The sequence below is a fragment of the Manacus candei genome, unplaced genomic scaffold (assembly GCF_025592945.1).
Source record: "Manacus candei isolate 608988 ecotype Guabito, Panama unplaced genomic scaffold, ASM2559294v1 h1tg000023l, whole genome shotgun sequence".
Lineage (NCBI taxonomy): Eukaryota > Metazoa > Chordata > Aves > Passeriformes > Pipridae > Manacus > Manacus candei.
In genome coordinates this window covers 300,963-319,968 of record NW_026138071.1, presented here as the reverse complement: position 1 = coordinate 319,968, position 19,006 = coordinate 300,963, and positions in this window count along the sequence as shown.

Below are 19,006 nucleotides of genomic sequence, written 5' to 3'. Positions count from 1 at the left end.
CCCCCAGAGCTAAATATCAAGAGAACAAGCCGTGCTGTGCTGGCTTATTGGAACTGTGATAGTTCAGCAGAGAATGGGAATCCACATGGACAGAATCTTGCTGACCTGGTCCCAGCTCCTCCTGCTTAAACTGCTCTGGGGACATTTTTACGCTGACAGTGTCTGTACTAGTTTTCATTTGACTGCCATAATCTCTTCCCCAGTGGATAAGCTATGGCACAAGGGAAATGAATTTTTCCTGCGTGTGGCCGTCTGACACTAAGACACAGATGTTTGAATAGTTGGGGTTCCCTCCACTTTTCCTCTTCCCCCTCTCATCTCCATCTTATTTGCATTAATTTGGCTAGAATTAGAGTTCACTTTGTTTAATCACTCAGAACACTGGTGGCAGGTAAGTGCAGCTGTCATTTCAGAACGTGACAATTCACTCCCACAATATAAAATAAAAATTATTTAGAAAAATTAAAATTAATACACACAGCATCTCCCAAGGAATGGTCCCAAACAGAAAGTCCATTCAATGCCCTGTGAATATCTGCTGTCAAACACCCCTCCACACCTCCAACCATCAGGCAAGAAGAAGCTCAGATGTCATCTTACAGAACTGTCTCATAAACCTCTTCTACCATTTTTTTTTTTGGTGATGGTGATGACTTTGCTGGGGAAGAGGGAACAGGTCTTCTACTTATTTTATTTTTCAGTGTTTATGAAGATTTTTGCTCTTTTTATATATGTGATAAACAGACCTTTTGACTTCTGCAGCTATTCTGCAACAAATGAAATGCAAAATCTCTTTTGGCAGGCAGTCACTTTGGATTTTCTGATATCTATTAGCACTCCTGAATTTCAGAACGGTCTCACCCCAGTTAGTTTAGCATATGCTAAGCAAAACTTTCCTGCATGGTGTTTTTTTGCCTATCATTTGTCATCTGCAAATAGAGCAAGAAAGAATCAACTTCCTAAGAACAGCGGTTTGTTCTGTAGAGAGAGCAGCATTGCTAAAAATACATGGCAATAAGGAAATGAAGTATAGCCTAATAATCTGGGCTGGGAATCTCTCCAATTTTAATGATGCCTTCACCAGCCCCTTTCTGCAACCCTCGGATATCTGAGAAACCCAGTGAAAGCTGTGAGGCACCACACCTGAACAGGGAACTGGCACCTGTCTTCACCCCTGCCTGTTGTGCATTTGAGCTGATGTTGCTCACAGTGGGCTCGGGGAGAGCCCAACATGATCAGCTCCTGGGAATTAAAACAATGGGCTTTTTGCATTTCATAATTCCTGCTTGTTTTAACTACAAGCAGACTAAACTGCCGTGATGAAGAGATGCTCCCAGGGTCCAGAGAGAGTGAAGTCACCACAGTTCTGGAGGCGTGGCAGGCACAGCACCGAGTCCTTCAGGAGTTCCACCAAGGACACTGCACTCCTAAACTGCTCTGCAGAGAGCTAAATTTGCATGTCACAGGCCAGAAGTTTGTCTCCACTCCCAATATGTAAAGTAAGGATAATACTATTTATCCCACGGGAAAGTTCCAAGGGCTTAGGTAATGTGCATACATGGCTTTCGAAATATAATCCACCCTAAGGTCAGCCCTTTGTTTGTCTGGGGGGGCTGCGTTTGCTGTGTGTTCGCTTCAGAGGGAGCTCTGGGGTCACCCGAGAGGTGCCCATTCCCTCACCCAGAGCCACCCCGTTATCAGCTAATAATGGGAAGACAATCAAATCGGTTACACCGGTGAGATAACGTGCATTTGATGAATAGCTGTGTACCGCGCAACATCATCCATCCCAGCCTATCAGAGCACAGAGGAACGCGGTGAATTAGCTCCATGCTGAAAATGAATGGTTGGTCGCGGCACCCTGATAAGGTGAGACGCACATCCCGGTGATTAGCTGGGTCGGTACTAAGGAACATTAGGAATTCACTTCTGCTGCTCTGATTGGTAATTAAGTGACTCGTCTACTGGCCGACAGTCCTGTATGCTTCCCCAGGCAGTTGTTAGTTCTTCGGAAACCACTCCTGACAAAACGAGGTTTGCCCTTGGTACACAGATAATGAGACTCAGCTTGACAGGTGTGGCGCGATTAGAGCGCCGCTACGCGCGGCTCTCCCCGCTATAGCCACTCGCGGTAAACACACTCATTACAACCCGCCGGTCCCCGGAGGCAAAGCATGTTTGACATTATTAATTGGCTTTTCTGTATAAGGAGTCAAATAGATGAAAAGGTTTATCAAGCTGAAATAATTAATTTTGCCTGAATTCGCTGACAGTTCAGTTCTCCCGCAAAAGACCGTTTTAAGGGTTTGGTTTCTTTCTTACCCCCCCCCCCCTTTTTTTTTTTTTTCTGAATTTCAAAGTTCAAAAGACATAATAGTGGAAAAAGTGGAGCTTTTTAGTAAATTATAATTAAAGGGAATTTAATTAATTTAGACCTGAGAAAAGGGTGTGTGCGGGGGGGAACTCCTATCTTTGTCTATACAGAGGTCTAGATGGTAGAACATATCATGGCTTAATAATGCATTAATTTTAATCTAATCAAAGTATAGTAAAAGAGGTAATTATGTTTAAAAATTATCATGCTCCAATATTGGTATATTTAAACACTTAATACTTACACTGCTTTCAGTTAGCAAAAGTTGTAATTGTTGCACTCAAATTTAGCTTATTTAATGATAGGGCTTATATTCATGAAGTTAATTGAATAAATCATTGTAATAACTCATGGTGAAACTATGATTATCTATTGGGTTCTAATTTTGCTTTCAAAGGGAGAAAAAAAAGCCCTCAGAAATTATTTTTCCTGGTTTCTCTCCCCAAAAGGCAGTAGATATTCTCCTCAAAAAAGCTTGAAGCTAGGATTTGATTTAAAAAACCTAAAACATACTTCTCACGTACTTTTCAAATTACATACTCTGCAGTTTATTCAGCCTTTTCAAAGCATGCCAATGTAATTTAGCAAATGTTTTAAACCTCCCACATTAAAACATCCAGATAAATATTGTGTAATTATGGGTATCGATCTGTCTAGAAGCCCTTCTTTACCAATGAAAATATTCCCTTTATAAGTCCAAAGGCACAAGATTTGAAAGTTCAGAAATGTTCCTCTAATATGTAAAGAAAAAAAGAAATAGAAAACCCAGGAAGAGCAAGTGGGTCACCAGTTGCTTCTGTGTAGTCACTTTTTAATACATCTGCTGATGCACTTATTTGGACATTTTAAAAGGACATTTTCACACCCATCTTTTAAAAATCCTTTTGACCTTTTCTGACAGATATGTGCGCATACTACTGAGCAAAGCAATGAAAAAACTTCCCAAGTAAAAGCTGTTGTTTTTGCTGAAGCCTCAGTGGCCCATGCCCATCAAACCGTTTCACTTTATACAGTTTGTGGCCTGTTCCAAAACATTCAAAATGCTTCAAAACAGCAATAAGTGAGTCTTTAAAGCTGACTCTCTACCATCAAATACTCCAGAGTTTGTTCAACACATCTCTTTGTCCCAGTTAAACAGATAAATTTAGGAAGCCTTGATTATTCCTCTAGCAGAACCTGAGGATCCAGGAGTAAAACATAAGTGTCAGCATGTCAATATTTTTGTTGCTGTTGGAGAATATTTGTAAATTTTATAGTCTCTCAAGTCTATATAAATGTATTTCTGAACAGACGGATGGGAATATAGAAAACAAGTATTACATCTGTAAAAGTGAAAGGCAACCCACTGGTTTCATGGAGGCAGATACAAGCCCCCCTGGAAAGTGCAGTAGATGAGCTCCTGGGGGTACCTCGCAGTTCCTGGTGTGACCTGCTCATCTTTATGGACCAATGTGGGCAGGAGAAAAAACAGGGAAAGAGGGAAAAGCAGTGGGACCCACTTTTAAAGTTCACATCCAGAATAAGAAACCTAGAAGAACCTATCCTGCACAGTAGCAAATTGTAATATTTACCAACAACTTAGCGTTTGGTTCCAGAAATGTCACCTTCCAAAAATGCAAACATCTGAGCACTCATGGTGGAATAGCCAGAAAATGCACCAAAGGGATAAGAAAATAGGACCATTCATTATCAGCATCATTTTCTTCCTTTGCCACACGTGATGATACTTATCATATTTTATACTTGCATGTACTATATTAAACTTACTAATTGGGTACATAATAAAGCTCAGATGACACTGTGTTTAAGTAACTGGAGAACTGAGAATCAGGAGAGAGGAATAGAAATGATGGGTATATGCTTATTGACCAAGATTTTGAAGATTTTAGTTGGTATTTTCCTTAAGTACCTTTAATTCTTGTGTCTTACAAAAATGAATTCATATGCTAATTTCAGAAGAAAGTAATTTATTTGGGATTTGTAATGACTTATCTCACACTAATAAATCCTGTCTTAAAAATCTGGGAAAAAAACTCCCACACAACTAAAGTAATGACTCCAAAACCATGAAACACATTGTTCTTCTGACAGATTTAATAATTCTACATCTTATAATTCTGTTTTCAGCAATTTTGTTTAATAAAATTCTCCCACCTAGAAGGATTCTGTGTCAATGTGGTCAGTAGAAGAATATCCTGGGGGAAAGCACATCTGCCCAGCACCTCCCTTTCATTCATTAACCCACCAGGGGCTAACACTAATTAGATCAGGCTGCTCATTTTAAGCTGATAATTGATTTAAATAGGTTGCTCATTTAAAATAGAATAAAAACCTGCTAAACATTTGGTGCTTGGGTTTTTTTCATCTGCAACTTTCAATTGCTTGTGCAATGTAGCATAAAATGTAGAGGTCTCCCTTTGCTAAAAAGGCCATAAAATTAATTACAATGAGTATGAATTGTGCAGGGTGAGGGGGTGGAGGAAAATGAGTGCTGGAGTTAACTGGTGATGACTAACTAAGAATCACAAGCAATGAAGCTCGTTTCTTTTCAGCAGGATTTTTAGAGCAACTTGGATCTGAACCACTTAGTTTTATAGACTTTTAACCCAGAAGAGAAGGAAGAGTTTAGCAAATCCAGAGAATCTTCACACATCTTCTAAACTGCCACTGCTGGATGCACAAACATTATCACCAACTGCTAGATGTTTACATTGTCCCTTTTAATTAATATCTCTGCCTCTGTCCAAGCATGTAAATACACAGTCTTTATTTTATTATTAGGACAATATCAAGCCTCAGCCAATATAAAAAAATAAATATTCACTTGGTCAAGTTGGATATCAAAAGCTTTAGTTGCATGTGTCCATAACTTACAACTTGTTTCTTCCAAACCCAAATAAATTATTATCTTTTCAGCCAACTGTAACTATGTTTGTTTGTACAAAGCTCAGACTTCAGCCCAGGCTGATACCCAGCATTTGTTGTTTATTTACCTGCCTAAGTGTCTATCTCTGCAAGCTGGCATGCACACACATACAAGACAAAACAAGTAACAGCAGGTACAAGTAGGCTGAAATAGAAACTCCTGACAAAGCTGCAGGATTGCCAGAGGACAGAAATAAAAGTGACTGCAAGATGCAGATTGTCAGCACTGCTATCTTATTTTTAATCCCACTTAATAAAGCCAAGACTCTGCCACTCCACCTGCTTCTGCAGCCCCGTTTCATGCCCTGTTTGGGGAAGTCACCTCCACAACGGTGGCACCGCATTTCCCCCCTTATGAATCTCATTCTTTCTCCTATTTCCAGCAAATTCACCCTGAGATTCAGACTTTGCAGCTCAGATGGGTTCAAGGACTCTCTGCTTTGAAAAACTATTCAAGAGCACTCACTAGTGGCTGCAAATGAAAACAGCGCCTTAGAAGGCATCACTTAGGCTGTTTCCTTCATGCCTCCTTAAATTGTAGGGAAGGCAGCAAGAAGATAATAAACATCCTTTTGATAATTCTCCATTCAGACACCAGATCATTTTCTCAGTTAGTGGTAAACATTATATACCAGTAAGCAGTTTTTCAAGGCAACCAATTGTGAAATACATTGAAAACAATATCCGTTCCTCAATTGCTATCAAGGAATATTGAAGATAATTCAATTGCTTACATTTTACATGAATGCCTGAATTTTTCCATCCAGTTTTGAACAAAACACATTGTTAATACAGCATGCCTTTTTTAAAGGGAGACACTAATTTTTTCCCTTTCATTTCAATTTGTCACTGAGAATGTACTTCACATGTTCTCCCCTTAGGTGTACTAATATCTAAGCATGCAGCACATGAAAAAACATGTGAGCAATCAGTTTAATTGACAGTCAGCTGTAACAAGAGCACACAAATGGGATGAACTTAATGATCATATTGTGGCAGTGCACCTGGTTTGGCTGCACTAAATCTGCTAGTGGCAGAAGGACTCTGAAGGCTGATAACCAGGTAAAATTGCAGTGCCCAGAGGGGGTGATTTTACAAAGTTTCTCCATCGTACCTCTCTAAGTGGCAGTACCTGTGTTGATCAGCTGTGAATGTGCGTGAGGACTGGCATCCTGGTACACGGAGCTTGGGACAGCCAGGACAGCCAGCAGGAGCTGAGTTTGTGGCACAGCCAGGGCTCCCTGGCCGGGGTCTCACGAGTGCTGCCTCACCAGGAGTGATGGGCTCCTCTCTGAACCACAGTGCTGTGCAGGAACAGATTGCCAGCTAATATGGAAAGCTGCCTGTTTCCTAGATTAACGATGAGGTAATTTAGAATTTACATATGTGTGGAGAGGGACTGTTTTGATCCCAAGGTAGTATATCTGTGATACAATAAAGCAGGCAATAGAGAAAAGGTGAAGCAAGGGGGCCAGATAAGAGGGAAGCGAAGTGTTTCTGGTACCAGCAACAAGGAGAGACCTAACAAAGCACCAGGCCCAGCTCGGCGCTGAGTAGAGGCATTGCTGGAACAAAAGAGGTGTGGCTGAGCTGGGGAAAGGCAAGTGCAGAGTGAGGAGCACTGCAAAGGTCAGTGAAGCAGTTTGTGCAGCTGTGCTTCCAAGTGGGCTCCTCTTGCCCCAAGTCCTTCCCCTGGCATTTCAGTAGCTGAAAACCAGGCTTTGCTCCTGCTTTTTCCTGGCCTCAACACCTTGAAGTGCCACAGGGAGCTGAGAGGTTTTAGCCAGGGGAGGCCAAATGCACTTGACTCCCCCTTAGCCCTATGTTTCAGAAGCTTTGGCGTGTTTGCTCCCATCACAGCCAGTTGGATGTGCCATCTCAGACCTGAGCCTCAGAGGGGCAAAGGGATTTGTCCATTCTTGCATGGGCAGTCAGCAGCAGACCAGGGAATTGCTGCTGACCCCGAGGCAAATGTTCTGAGCAACACAGTGTCCCCCCCAAGTACAGGACTGGGGCTGGAATCAGAGAAAACAGACTTGCACTGATCCACCAAACCCTCAGTGATGAGGCAAGAGCCGACGGCAGAGAAGTGATGAGCTGCACAGTGAAAACACAGCGTTATTCCTGAGTCCCAGTATACAAAAAAATATATCTAATTTTAATACTGGCAGATTTAGGGGAAGGAACTTTGAAACACCAAGGTCTCTCTGTTACATTCTGATTAAGATTTGTACCATCTATCCCGTTTGGAGTAGCAAAAATAATGACATGGCAGAAATACAGTTAAAAACCACCATGTTCTTGTGCACCACATATGACCTAAGCAGAGAGATAAGTGGGAGTAACTTAAACCCTGACACCAGTTTTTCCCCATTCAGAAAATCCTGGCATGTTGAACTTGCCAGTGGTAATGTCTTCTGTCACTACATGTGCAGGGATGTATGTACAAGTGAAGGCTGGTGTATTTACACTAATGAAAAAAAAGGTGGCATCAAACTGAGTGCCAGAATAGCCAGTCATCCAATCTGTATCTCATCTCCTATTGTTTCATGCTTTTCTTTCTTTTTAAGCTTTCTACTCTATTTTTGCTGTTTGCGTTTTCTCTTCTGTACATTTCTGTACTTTTTTCTGTATTTTTTCTTAGACTACTTAATATATCTTTTAATTTTGCTACCATTTCTCTCCTCTCTCTACACATGCCTTCATCTTGAGATCCAATTTCTTACAGCTTTTAATTATCTCTAAAAAATAATTTTCTGTGTAACTTCTGTTTCCCTCTCCTCTGCACATTTTTCTTAGTCTTATTTCTAGCATTTTTGTCATTACTTAAGGTATAATAATAATAATAACAGTAATAATAAATTTTTTAGCTCCCTCAATTTCTGTTGATAACTAGAACCATTCTTATGTCCCTTTGGACTTCCTGAAGACCATTTCTAAACAACAGTCGACCTGTTTTCATTAGGGCTATACTTTCCTTCCTTCTTTTCCTTCTGCAGTAGTAGGACAGAAGGGGACACACTGGCTGGGGAGCTGATAAACCTTCCTGTGCTTCCATGGGGGAACCATTCATCTTTCTGGGAAACCCAATTAGTGAGGAAATCCAGAGTATCATCTCAAGTTTAGGATATCCACTAGAAAAAGGCTCCTGCCTGGATCACTGCTGTAGTTATTGAGGTTCAGCAAAGAGTACCAGAAACGGGGTTTACCACCAAATCCTCCAAGTAGTTTCAGGCACAAATTTTCAAGAAGGTTGCCTTGCTTGGAAGCAGTAATGTCCCTTCCACAGAGGTATGGTGTCCTCTTGAGAGGAGGTAAGAAGGCAAGATGAGTACTGGGCAGAGTTTTACTAACATTGCAGTTTGGGTAGACATTAAATACTATGAGGATTTTGAAGTGTTTCTCTGTCACAGTCCTTAGGCTCAAGAGCACTTAAAGTGCTCTTGAATATCTAAAAGACTTTTCTTTCTGTTACCTCTTTCTTCAAAAAGGAAGGAATTATAAAGAGCTCAACTTTCTGCTTGTTTCTTTTTTACTTTTAATCCTGGGGGATTTAAACTACCTGTATTTTGGGGGCCAGCTCAGCAGAAAAACACAACAGGAGCAGTGTGCTCACAAGCGGATTGTGCAAATGTTTCTTTTGTGGTGTGTTTTCTTTTGTATCACTGTAGTCAGTGACTGCTCTGGATCCCGTCCTAGGACACAAGCCAAGAATGAGAAATAAGGCTGCAAGACAACAATTCACAACCACAGCATTGTTTGACTTGGAATACTCACCGGGGTAAAGCCTACATCAGGAATACAAGATGCTTTAAGTAGCAGATGCTGATTTTAATCTTTCTGGTACTTAGGGAGTCCACCTTACCCAGCTGAGCGCAGCCCACGGAGCCACGAGGGACCTGGCAGAGGGATTTCTTCCTGGTTGTGGCAGCTAGGAAATGACAGCAGGAGCAAGTGTTGTTAAGCACCCAAGGTGATCAGTAGAGTAAGTAGGATGCATATGAATATACACTTTGTTAGAGAAAAGGGCTGTGCTATCAGCGGAAGTGAGCAGCAGCAGATTAAGAAGATGGATGGTTAAAATGGGGGAAATAGTTTCTAGGAGTTTCCAGACAAAACCACGATAGTGTTTGAACATTCGCACACTGCATGAGGAGGAAAAGATACAGCTGTTTTGCTACAGTGTGGAGACACAAAAACACAGGTAAAGGCAAACAGACACTGAGGTTTTGATTCTGCTTAAAGAGAAACACGAAAAACTGCTGCAAAATTCCAACAAGAAAGTAGGATAAGAGAGCAACAGATAGTAATCATCACCCTACTATGAAGTAGTATAAAGGCCTTAGAAGCACGCATCCTACATTTTAGAGAAAATTAATGTAATACAAAGTAAACTCTTAAAGAAAACCTCTCTTTAATTTTCTGATAATTGTTAAGGTTTATGATGTAGCTTTAAAATTATTTAGAAGACATTATGGTATGAAAATTGAGTTTGAGAATGTAGCACAGATTACTGTACAGGACAATATAAACTCTCTAATTTCTAGAGCAGTTTTCGTTTGAACTGTTCAGAAAATGTGGACAAAATCCAAATTTTGATAAAAAAGAAAACCTCTCTCGAAACTGTTTGTAATTTCCTAATCCAGCCCACACTCCCAGTTCCTGCCCATCTTTGAGAATGCTCTGGGTGGGATCCAAAGCCTGTGAAAACAATGGACAGGATCCCACTGGCATTCAGCAGGTGGGACGTGAATGCCAAGTCAGTGTCAGGATGCCTCTTGAAAGCCATATCTCTCACTGCAGATCCCAAATATTATATCTAGGTCTGAAATAATCCTCTGTAAAGCAAGCTACAAAGGCTTTGGATATTTTATGTTCACACTTGCTCGTGCAAATGAAATGGCAAATAGTAAATTTGTAAAGATGGTAATTACAAAATGAAAATGGCCCAGGCATATTCACTGGAAAAGTTATCTACTACAGTGTCCAAGAAAGGAATGCAAATTTTCCTATTCAGAAAGGCACAGAGCTATCAGCTCGAGCAGTCTCTGTACCCTGGCCCTGTGTCAGCTGCAGTTTTACCATAAGAGGGAGGCTGAAGTTCTTTAAGCACAGGCTCTGACATCACACAGCACCCTCAGTGAGCACGGGCAGCCACCTCTCCATTCAGCAACATCCTTCCAGTTTGCTTCAGGTGTGAATTACAGTGCTCCACAACCACTGCTCACCCAACACCTGTGTGCTCTTTCCTTTTTTCCCCCTGAAAAAGCAAAGTAGGAAGAGCAATGGACAAGTCATAGAGGAAAATGTTACAATTGCAAACCTACTGTCACTGCCCACCAGAGCTAGAAGGGAGAGTGCCAACTGTCTCCTCACCTCACCTGTGCAGATAATCCAACCAATTCTCTGGCACCTCCGTAACTATGCAGTTTTCCAGAAGTAGTTGGTTGGTTGTCTAAGATGGAAATTATTTTTGTGAAAGGGCAAAATATAGAGGATTCAATGTCATTGACATAAAACAAAATTGTCACTAACAGCAATGGAATGCTAAGAGCAAGATTTAAAGAAAAAGGTTGTGAAAAAGGGTTACAATTAACTAATTTTCTGCAAATTAGAAGGCTCACAAGCAGAAGAGGGTCAGGATGTGAAGGACTCTTTGACTGTTCCCTGACTGAACACCATCCCACATGTACAAAGCAGAGATACAAAGAAGAATGAAATGCCATGGAGGTGAAAAAATGGAGAAAACTCAAATCAACATCATCTACCATAATCAGATTTTTAGCCAGCCTCTTATATGTTCTAAAGCAAGGAGTCCCATAAACTATGGATAAAGCAAATTGCACGGATTTTGTGTCTCCTAGTTTGTCATGAGGTCTGATGGCAGCTGGACAAAGTTTCTTTAAGTCTCTGCCCTGTTCGGGTTCTCAGGTGTGCTGCAGTCACCCCGCAGGCATTTTCCCACCAGCCTTCTTGGGGCATTTTTTGCCTATCATGCTACATGTTTTCACTGATCTTCCTGGAATATTTGGAATATTTATTCTCCTCTTGGATTTATTAAAATGGGCCAGATTCAAAAACTGCTGCTGATGAAAAGACATAAATTCACAGAAGCAAATACACACATGAATATTGGTCCAGAATGCTTTTATTGTTGGAGGTTTTTTTTTTATTCCGGAAAGTTTCGTTGTTGTTGTTGTGAGGGAATTGGCTTAAAATACTATCTAGCAGAATAAGAATTCCCTCCATCAGTCACAGTCAACATATTCTCCTATTTCATTCATAGTTCCAGGAAGTAATAATAATTTTAGTAGAAAGTTGATCTGTCAGGATAATAGTATTCAAAATGAGCTGCAAAGAGAAGGAAAGAACCATAAATGATAAATAAATGTAAGCTAATTACTGGTTTTATTTTATCAAGCCACAAAAATGTAAAATACTCAGCTCCAGGGATTCTGAATGGATTGAACAATATTTTTTAAAAAGAAATCTTTCATTTGTTTTACTCCAGGATAATGAGTAAGTGCCCCCAGGACAGTCTTGAAAGGAGATAATGCACCCCAAGAGCTGATTTCCTTTTCCTGGCAACATATTCTAACTGTAAAAGTATTTGGATTAAGCGACTGCACTGACTGACTGTCAATGCTGCAAAGCAACTTTACAAAGCCACCTTAGTTGCACTGCTCAGCCACAGCTATCTTTCAGTATTCAAAACTGTCAGGTATATTTTCTTCTCATGTGAAAACACAATTTCCTCTTCAAGTGCAACAGAGAGCAACTAACCCATGTAGTGAACTTCTCAGGAATCCAGAGGTTTGTCCCCATTAAAACCTTGGCAGCACCTGGTGCCTTCCAGTTCTCACTGTGGGCATGGAACAGGGCATCCAGACCGTCACAAAGGTATCAATGATCTGGCCCTTTCTGCAGGAGGGAAAGAGCACATCTAAGTGTTCATAGCAGACTGTCAGCAACTTGAAGAGCAATTTTTTTTCTCTCAGTTTAAGGTGTATAATGCAGTTAGAGGCTCAGAGCTGGCTGAATACAAACGGGAGGAGAGCTTCCAAGGAACTCAGAGAGCTCAGGAAATCAGCTGAACAGACAAGCAGAGGAATTTTTATGTTGTGAAAAAAACACGAAGGAAGTAGGATTATAAGAAAGAAGGACAGAAGCAGCCTCAGAGTGACTGACTGGTGATCCTGAAAGGGCATTGGTTTGGGGGGTTGAAAGACAAAATTAAGCTCAGGTGTTACTTAAGTGTCTAAATAAAAAAAGAAAAGACAAATAAGGAGATTCAAAAGCCAAATATTGTAGTGCCTGGAACCCAAAATTTACACACAGCAGTGTGGAGCACAATCTTATGAGTCCATCGTACTTATAAAATTTTTTCTTAAAAGCTCTTTATGCATGCAGCACACAGATGACCATGACTGGCTGGTGTCTCTACACCTGTTAAAACTTCTATACAGTGAAGGGAACAAAAATGCACAGCCAAACGGACGAGGCAATATGAGCAAGTGGATCAGACAAAGAACTGGTGACAGACAGATATGGGTTTACACATGGCTCAGCCTTGCTGAATGATGATAAATCAAGCTCCTGCAGCTTTAGATCCCCATCTAAGCTGGGTGGTGAGCCTCGAGGACTTCAGACAGGAATTTCTGACCTGCTGTGAAACCAGACACTTTTACAGCTACTGCAAAATAAGAGCTTCAGCACTGACCTTCAGCAAAGAGCTCTACTCAGACAGATGTTGCAGTCTCCCCTTCACCCCTGCCTGAGGATGGTATATTTCCCACCAAACTTCAAATCCCAAAGAGGGCCACCTGCCAGCAGGGTGGGCCATCACTGACAAATATTGTCCCAGTCTTCTGTAAGGAGAGAGGTGAAAAGGGTACACTTGGGATAGCTTCACACCTTTGGGTGCTTCAGGTAGAGCAGTTACAGAGCTGTGTTTCATACTGCCCCCATCAAAGCCATGGAGCCTTCCAATTCTCCTGGCAGCCCCATTAAAAAGACAGGGAAAATGTTGAGGAATACACCTAGTTATGTGTATGCAGTCCTCCCAAAGAGAGAACAGACCATTGATTTGGTCGAGTGACTCATAACACCTTGGCTAGAAAGAGATATGTCTAACACTGCACAGTCACTATTGCTGCTCATGGAATCCTCACAATATCTGTCTTCCTCCAACAGTTTGACTTTAGAGTAAAGTCAGAGAAAACTTTCCATGGTGGCCAGTTCAAAGAAGAAAAGCAAACTTGTTCTCCAAGGCTTAGGTGTGTTTGCATCTCTCTAAAAATGGAACTGTCGATGAGACTGCCAAAAAACATGGGATCAAAATACTTTGCTGCTTTTATAGACACCAACAGGCATTTGTTATATAATGAAATTCAAAACCTAATTATGGTTACCTAGTATATAGTACATAAATATTATCTCTTTATATACGTGGCCCTACAAATACCCTTTTGCTAGGATGCCTGAGTTTCATTTCATGTGTTGATTTTTATAGCTTACTTTTAAAGTCACCAACCTTCAGGAGAGAGAAAACATACAAGTACCTTTAGAAATGTTGATTTATGAACTATAGTGGTCTTTATTTTTCTTGTAAACCTGGGTGGAAAATTGATCAGTTATAAGCCAGCTATAGATCTCACAGGTTTGCAAGATATATTATTGTATTTCAAGATTATCTGATATTGCAAAAGATTTTTTTTTCCACTTCTTTTTTTCTTTACCATGGTCATACATTTTCCTGTCTCCAATTTTTTTCTACTCTGGTTAGAGTTAGGGAAGCTATCAGAAAATAAAAATAAAGAGGAAGAAATCATCCTAGAGAAAGTAGCTTTGGGCCACCCCAGGTTTTCCCAATCCATCATAATGTGGGTTTTGTTTCATACCACACCGAGGTGGAATTTGCAGAATGTTTCTTGAATTACCATGAGGCGCTCTTATAAGACAATTACTGTCTTCCTTCCCCCCCCCCCCCCCCTTTTTGCTTCACTCTGCTTTTGACAGCTGTTGGCATTTATTATATAACCAATGGACCCGGCATTAATTTACGGTGAAGAGCCCTTCTGTAGGCTACAGATCAGTCAAACATTGAAGTAAAATGTACAGACTGCTCAAATGTGGGATATCCATCTTGTAGAAAACAAAAATATTTCAAAATTTTTGAAATCAAATTTTGGGCAGAAAGATGAAATATGAGAATCTTATCAAGATGTTCTAAAAATAATGTTTTGACAATATTAGAATAATTAGAAAATGCTGAACTTTTTATCAGAACAAAAATGTAATTTTAAAGTAGTAATAATTTTGATAGTTCAAAATCTATCTCTTCTCCAGCTCTTTTTGTTTGGGGTAATATCACAGAGATAGAGACCTGTTTGTAGCATTCCTCAAATGCCACCTGTCTTGATAATCTCCCAAATAATGGAATTTATCAGTAAGACACCCTCATCAAACAGTACTACATATTCTAAGACAAGTTATATTCTGGGTTACTTCTATTTTTATGATTTACTTTAATAACCTGTACAGATCCCAATCACGTAAAAACTCTGGTGAGCATAAAGCTGTATGCGACTTTTAAAGGCATATTCAACAGATTTTTGGAGCTTTGGAACGATCAGTTGTTCCAGATTCCTTAACATTTGGATGCTCAGAGTGCAAACAAGCTGCCCTACCTCTGACTGGATGGAGCTGAAATGCCTGACCTTACGTTAGAGAATGAGTTCCGAGGAATGGTTTCCAGCTTGACCACCCCAGAAATGTCAAAGTCAGTCACAGTCTGGCTTTCAGTCCCTAAGTCTTGCACCGAAGGCTGGGTGTGAATTACAAGCTGTGTTGTGGCAAAAACAACCAAGCAATCATGATTTCTCTGACAACTCCAAAGCTCTCAGAGTTCAGTTGTGACTGGCAGCAAGCTATCTACCCAAATTCTCTGCATCTTTCTCAATCCTTTAATATGGTCACTTTCTGCCTTTGATGAGATGCTTCTTCCCTTTTTATGCTGTACTTACAGCACTTTCTAGGAGTAACTGTTTTACTTTAATCCTTGAATCAGGAGCTAAAAGTAAGGGGAAGTTCCTTTTGCTCATTTCTAACTGGAACGAGACCTTCTGGGTGAGCATCAAAAAGCAAATGTACTGCTTCCTAAGAGCTCCCCTACTAAGGGTCATATACTAATTATTTTGCAGATGTTGCATTTTGGTTTATTCTACTGGAGTCTCCATTGAGTGACGTCAATTAGATTTCTGGATGAGGAAGAGTTTCTTCAGTATGAACACAAGATATTGCAATGTAGACGGAAAAGCAGAGGTGTGGACTGAGACAGAATTAGGACAAAATCTTCAATCAATCCTTACATTAATCAAACCTAAAGATGTCCATCAGTGATTCTGACATACATCTGAACCAACTTTTCAGATATACATGGAATGGCTGTTCTGCATCAGTTAGTCTTATGTCTTATGAGCTTTTTTTTTTTTGCATAGACAGTGATTTTTTTAGTTTTCATACCTCTCCTAGAGAAGTTACTGAACATGTACAGTTGGAGGAAAATGTATGAGAAGAAATCTCCTGTGCTGAGGTTGTATATTGCCATGTAAAGTCTAGTATGGTCATTTACTGCACTAGACAAGAAGGGCCAGACGAACCACAAATCCAACCCAGCTGGTTCTAACATTCTTATTGCCACCTTTCTATCAACAATGTGATAATTACACACTCTAAATAAAAAATATCTTTGAAGAATTCCTTAATCAAGAACTTTACTGATGCAGCCTCCTGCTGGAAATATTTTTCTCCTTGACATGAGCAAGTTTAAGTGTATAACACCGTGATTTGTTAGGTGGGAGAAGCTGTATGACAAAACACTTCAGAGATGCAATGCTTTTTGCCAAGCAGCTGAAACCGTTTTGTTGATAAATGTTCATGTCTCATACTATTAACACTGTCACACAGGTAAAGTTTGATCTCCTGACAAAACCTCTTGTGCCTGTCTCTTAATCTATTTAGTAATCAATATTAACACTCTCAAAGGTCTCAAAACACTCCTTTTAGCTTGTTTTTTTCAGTATGTACTATGTACACACACACATATTTCACTCCATATATTCATTCTGTATGTGTATATATATATTTCATTTCAAGTGATAATTTTCTTTAGTAACTGCAACAACCTAAAATGCAACAGAAAGATGAACAGCCAGCTAACATGGCCAAGAGCACATTATTTTGGAAAATAGGGTAGGCAGCTACTTTCACAAACCTGCAATTCATACTGAGCTCCAGAATAGTCTGGCACTTTTGTTTGCTGTCTTAGGAACCTGTTTGGCTTTGTAACCTCAACTCTGCCTGACACCAACAAGAATAGACAGTGCTCAGTTTGGTATGGAAGATGGCCCACCCCTCTCATGATTGAACCTATCACGCCTCAAGTGTTTATGCAGTCAAGCAATAAAAGATGCATTTCTGTGATAAACAGTAGACAGTTTGCCTATTCCAGCTGTCTCATAATATTTAAAATAAGCTGTGATGGTACAAACCCCAAATATTAGACTGGGCTCTCGCACCTAATCACTCCACTCCAAATGCTAGGGAAGAAGAGTTTTCCAGATTAACCACACCAGACCCCTCAACTCCTTCATGGTGAAGCAGATTCCATTTTTCTCTTAAACACATATTTCCTTAAGACCATCAGAACTTCAAAGGTAAAAGAAAATTAGCATATGTCTTGGCTTAACCGAGACCTGGAAGGATAGAACGATTATTTCTTGGAGACCAAATGAGCGTAACTTTGCAAAGTTGGAGTTTTCACAAGCAGACACTGCATTTTAATAATTTATCTTCTCAGAGGAGCATATTGTACCTTGAAGTAGAGCCTGAAAGGTTTTACCCTCTAGGGAATGCAGCTACAACAAAAGGAAACTGAAAGCCATTTGGCTGCTTGTGACCAGCTCAGAGTTCGAACTGGCCAAATTCCACACACCAGCAGAGAGATACATACACACAGCGGCTGCAACTAGCTCACAGTGCCAAATTCCAACCATATTTATAATCCTTTCAAAGCACTTGGGTCCATTTTTGTGGGAACAACAAACATAAAAATAATGAAACCCCAATATTTCCTTTAGGAAGTAAAGTGTCCTCTCCCCCACACACCCAGTAAAGGCAATAATATTGCATTTCCTGCTACTGAGATTAATAATACCAGCTGTTAACATTTGTAGTTTCTTGTAAAGATTTATTTAGAATAAACATGCTAAAAAATAAGAACACTGAAAGTTTTGGTATATATTGTGTCTTCTGACTAAATCCAAGAAAAAGACATGGGCAAAAGCTTTTCATAATTTAAATTATACCTGTTCTTGTGAGACTATTGTTTCAACATCAGAAAACTGGTTTACTCTTTAATATGAATTCAAACTACATTTAGAGGTGGCACAGGGTGAGATTTTGCACCGATGCTATGTGGCTATTAAACATGTAATGACAGCAAAGAATCTGTCTTGAAACTCAAACACTGTTGTAAAGAACAAATTAATTTCTGCTGATACTAATCTTTCAAAATCACAACAGCACATTCATATATGCTTATGCATATATTCAATATATAAAAATATTTTACATTTATACATAACCAGGTTTTAGGGCAGACCATCAGCTAATGATGTTAGTCAGCAACACTTAAAATTTATAGTACACTAGACTGTCTCCTTTACTATTGTGCTGTGCTGAAATTTAAAATTTTCTATTTGAAGCTCTGTTTGAAGAGACTCCCACCATTCTGAAGAGACCAGCTCCCTCCACTGTCTACAATAACCAATTCACCCATAGAGGATAAGTCCCACACCAGCCAATAATATTTCCAGCAGCATCAGAATCCCAGATTGAAAGTTGTTTTCCTATCTGAAGTAGCAATTATTAATTGAAGACACTAATCTAGCAAATAAAAGGAAGGAGACAATATTTTCCACTGAGATACAGGGCAAAAAGAAGAAAGAGAGAAGGATTATTCCCTGAAACTGGGCAAGTGTGGACTGCACGATGCCACTTACAATTCTGAAACATGAAGCAGAGCTGCAGTAAAACGGCATTAGTAGCTTTCATATGATAATTGGTATAGAAGAGAAGGTTGTTTCTGGGTGGAGCAGTAGCCAAGACCAAGATCACTGAACCTAGCACACCATTCAATCAACTATGGAAAAAACAATGGCAGATTGAGGTGGGGGAGACTTTTATTTTGACTTGGTAGCAGACATGAAGGCAGGGAGTGAGTGTAGGGAGGGGAAAGTATGCAAAAGTGAGAATTCAAGGAAGCTAAATACTTGAAACATCTCTGAATGCACATATATTATTTATAACTATAAAATAACAATCATTCCTGCATTGACATACAGGGTGGCAAACCAAGCAAATGCAGATTTATATGGGATGTGTAATATATGAAATAATGAAAGAGGATGGTGGCAGTCTGCCAAGTTTCCCCCTCCCCATTGCCCCCCTCCCCAGTCATTGACTTTCAAAGAGGAAAAGATTTCATAGAACAAAATCTACCCTGACTTCCAGGAGATGCGATGAGAAGGGATTTACACTTAGTAGTATCTTCTAAATAGTTCCTAATAAATTCAAGTTTCAAATAGTTCCTTGCAAGAATTGTCTTTTTAGCTTGCTGAGACAGATATACAGGTTGAGATTTTC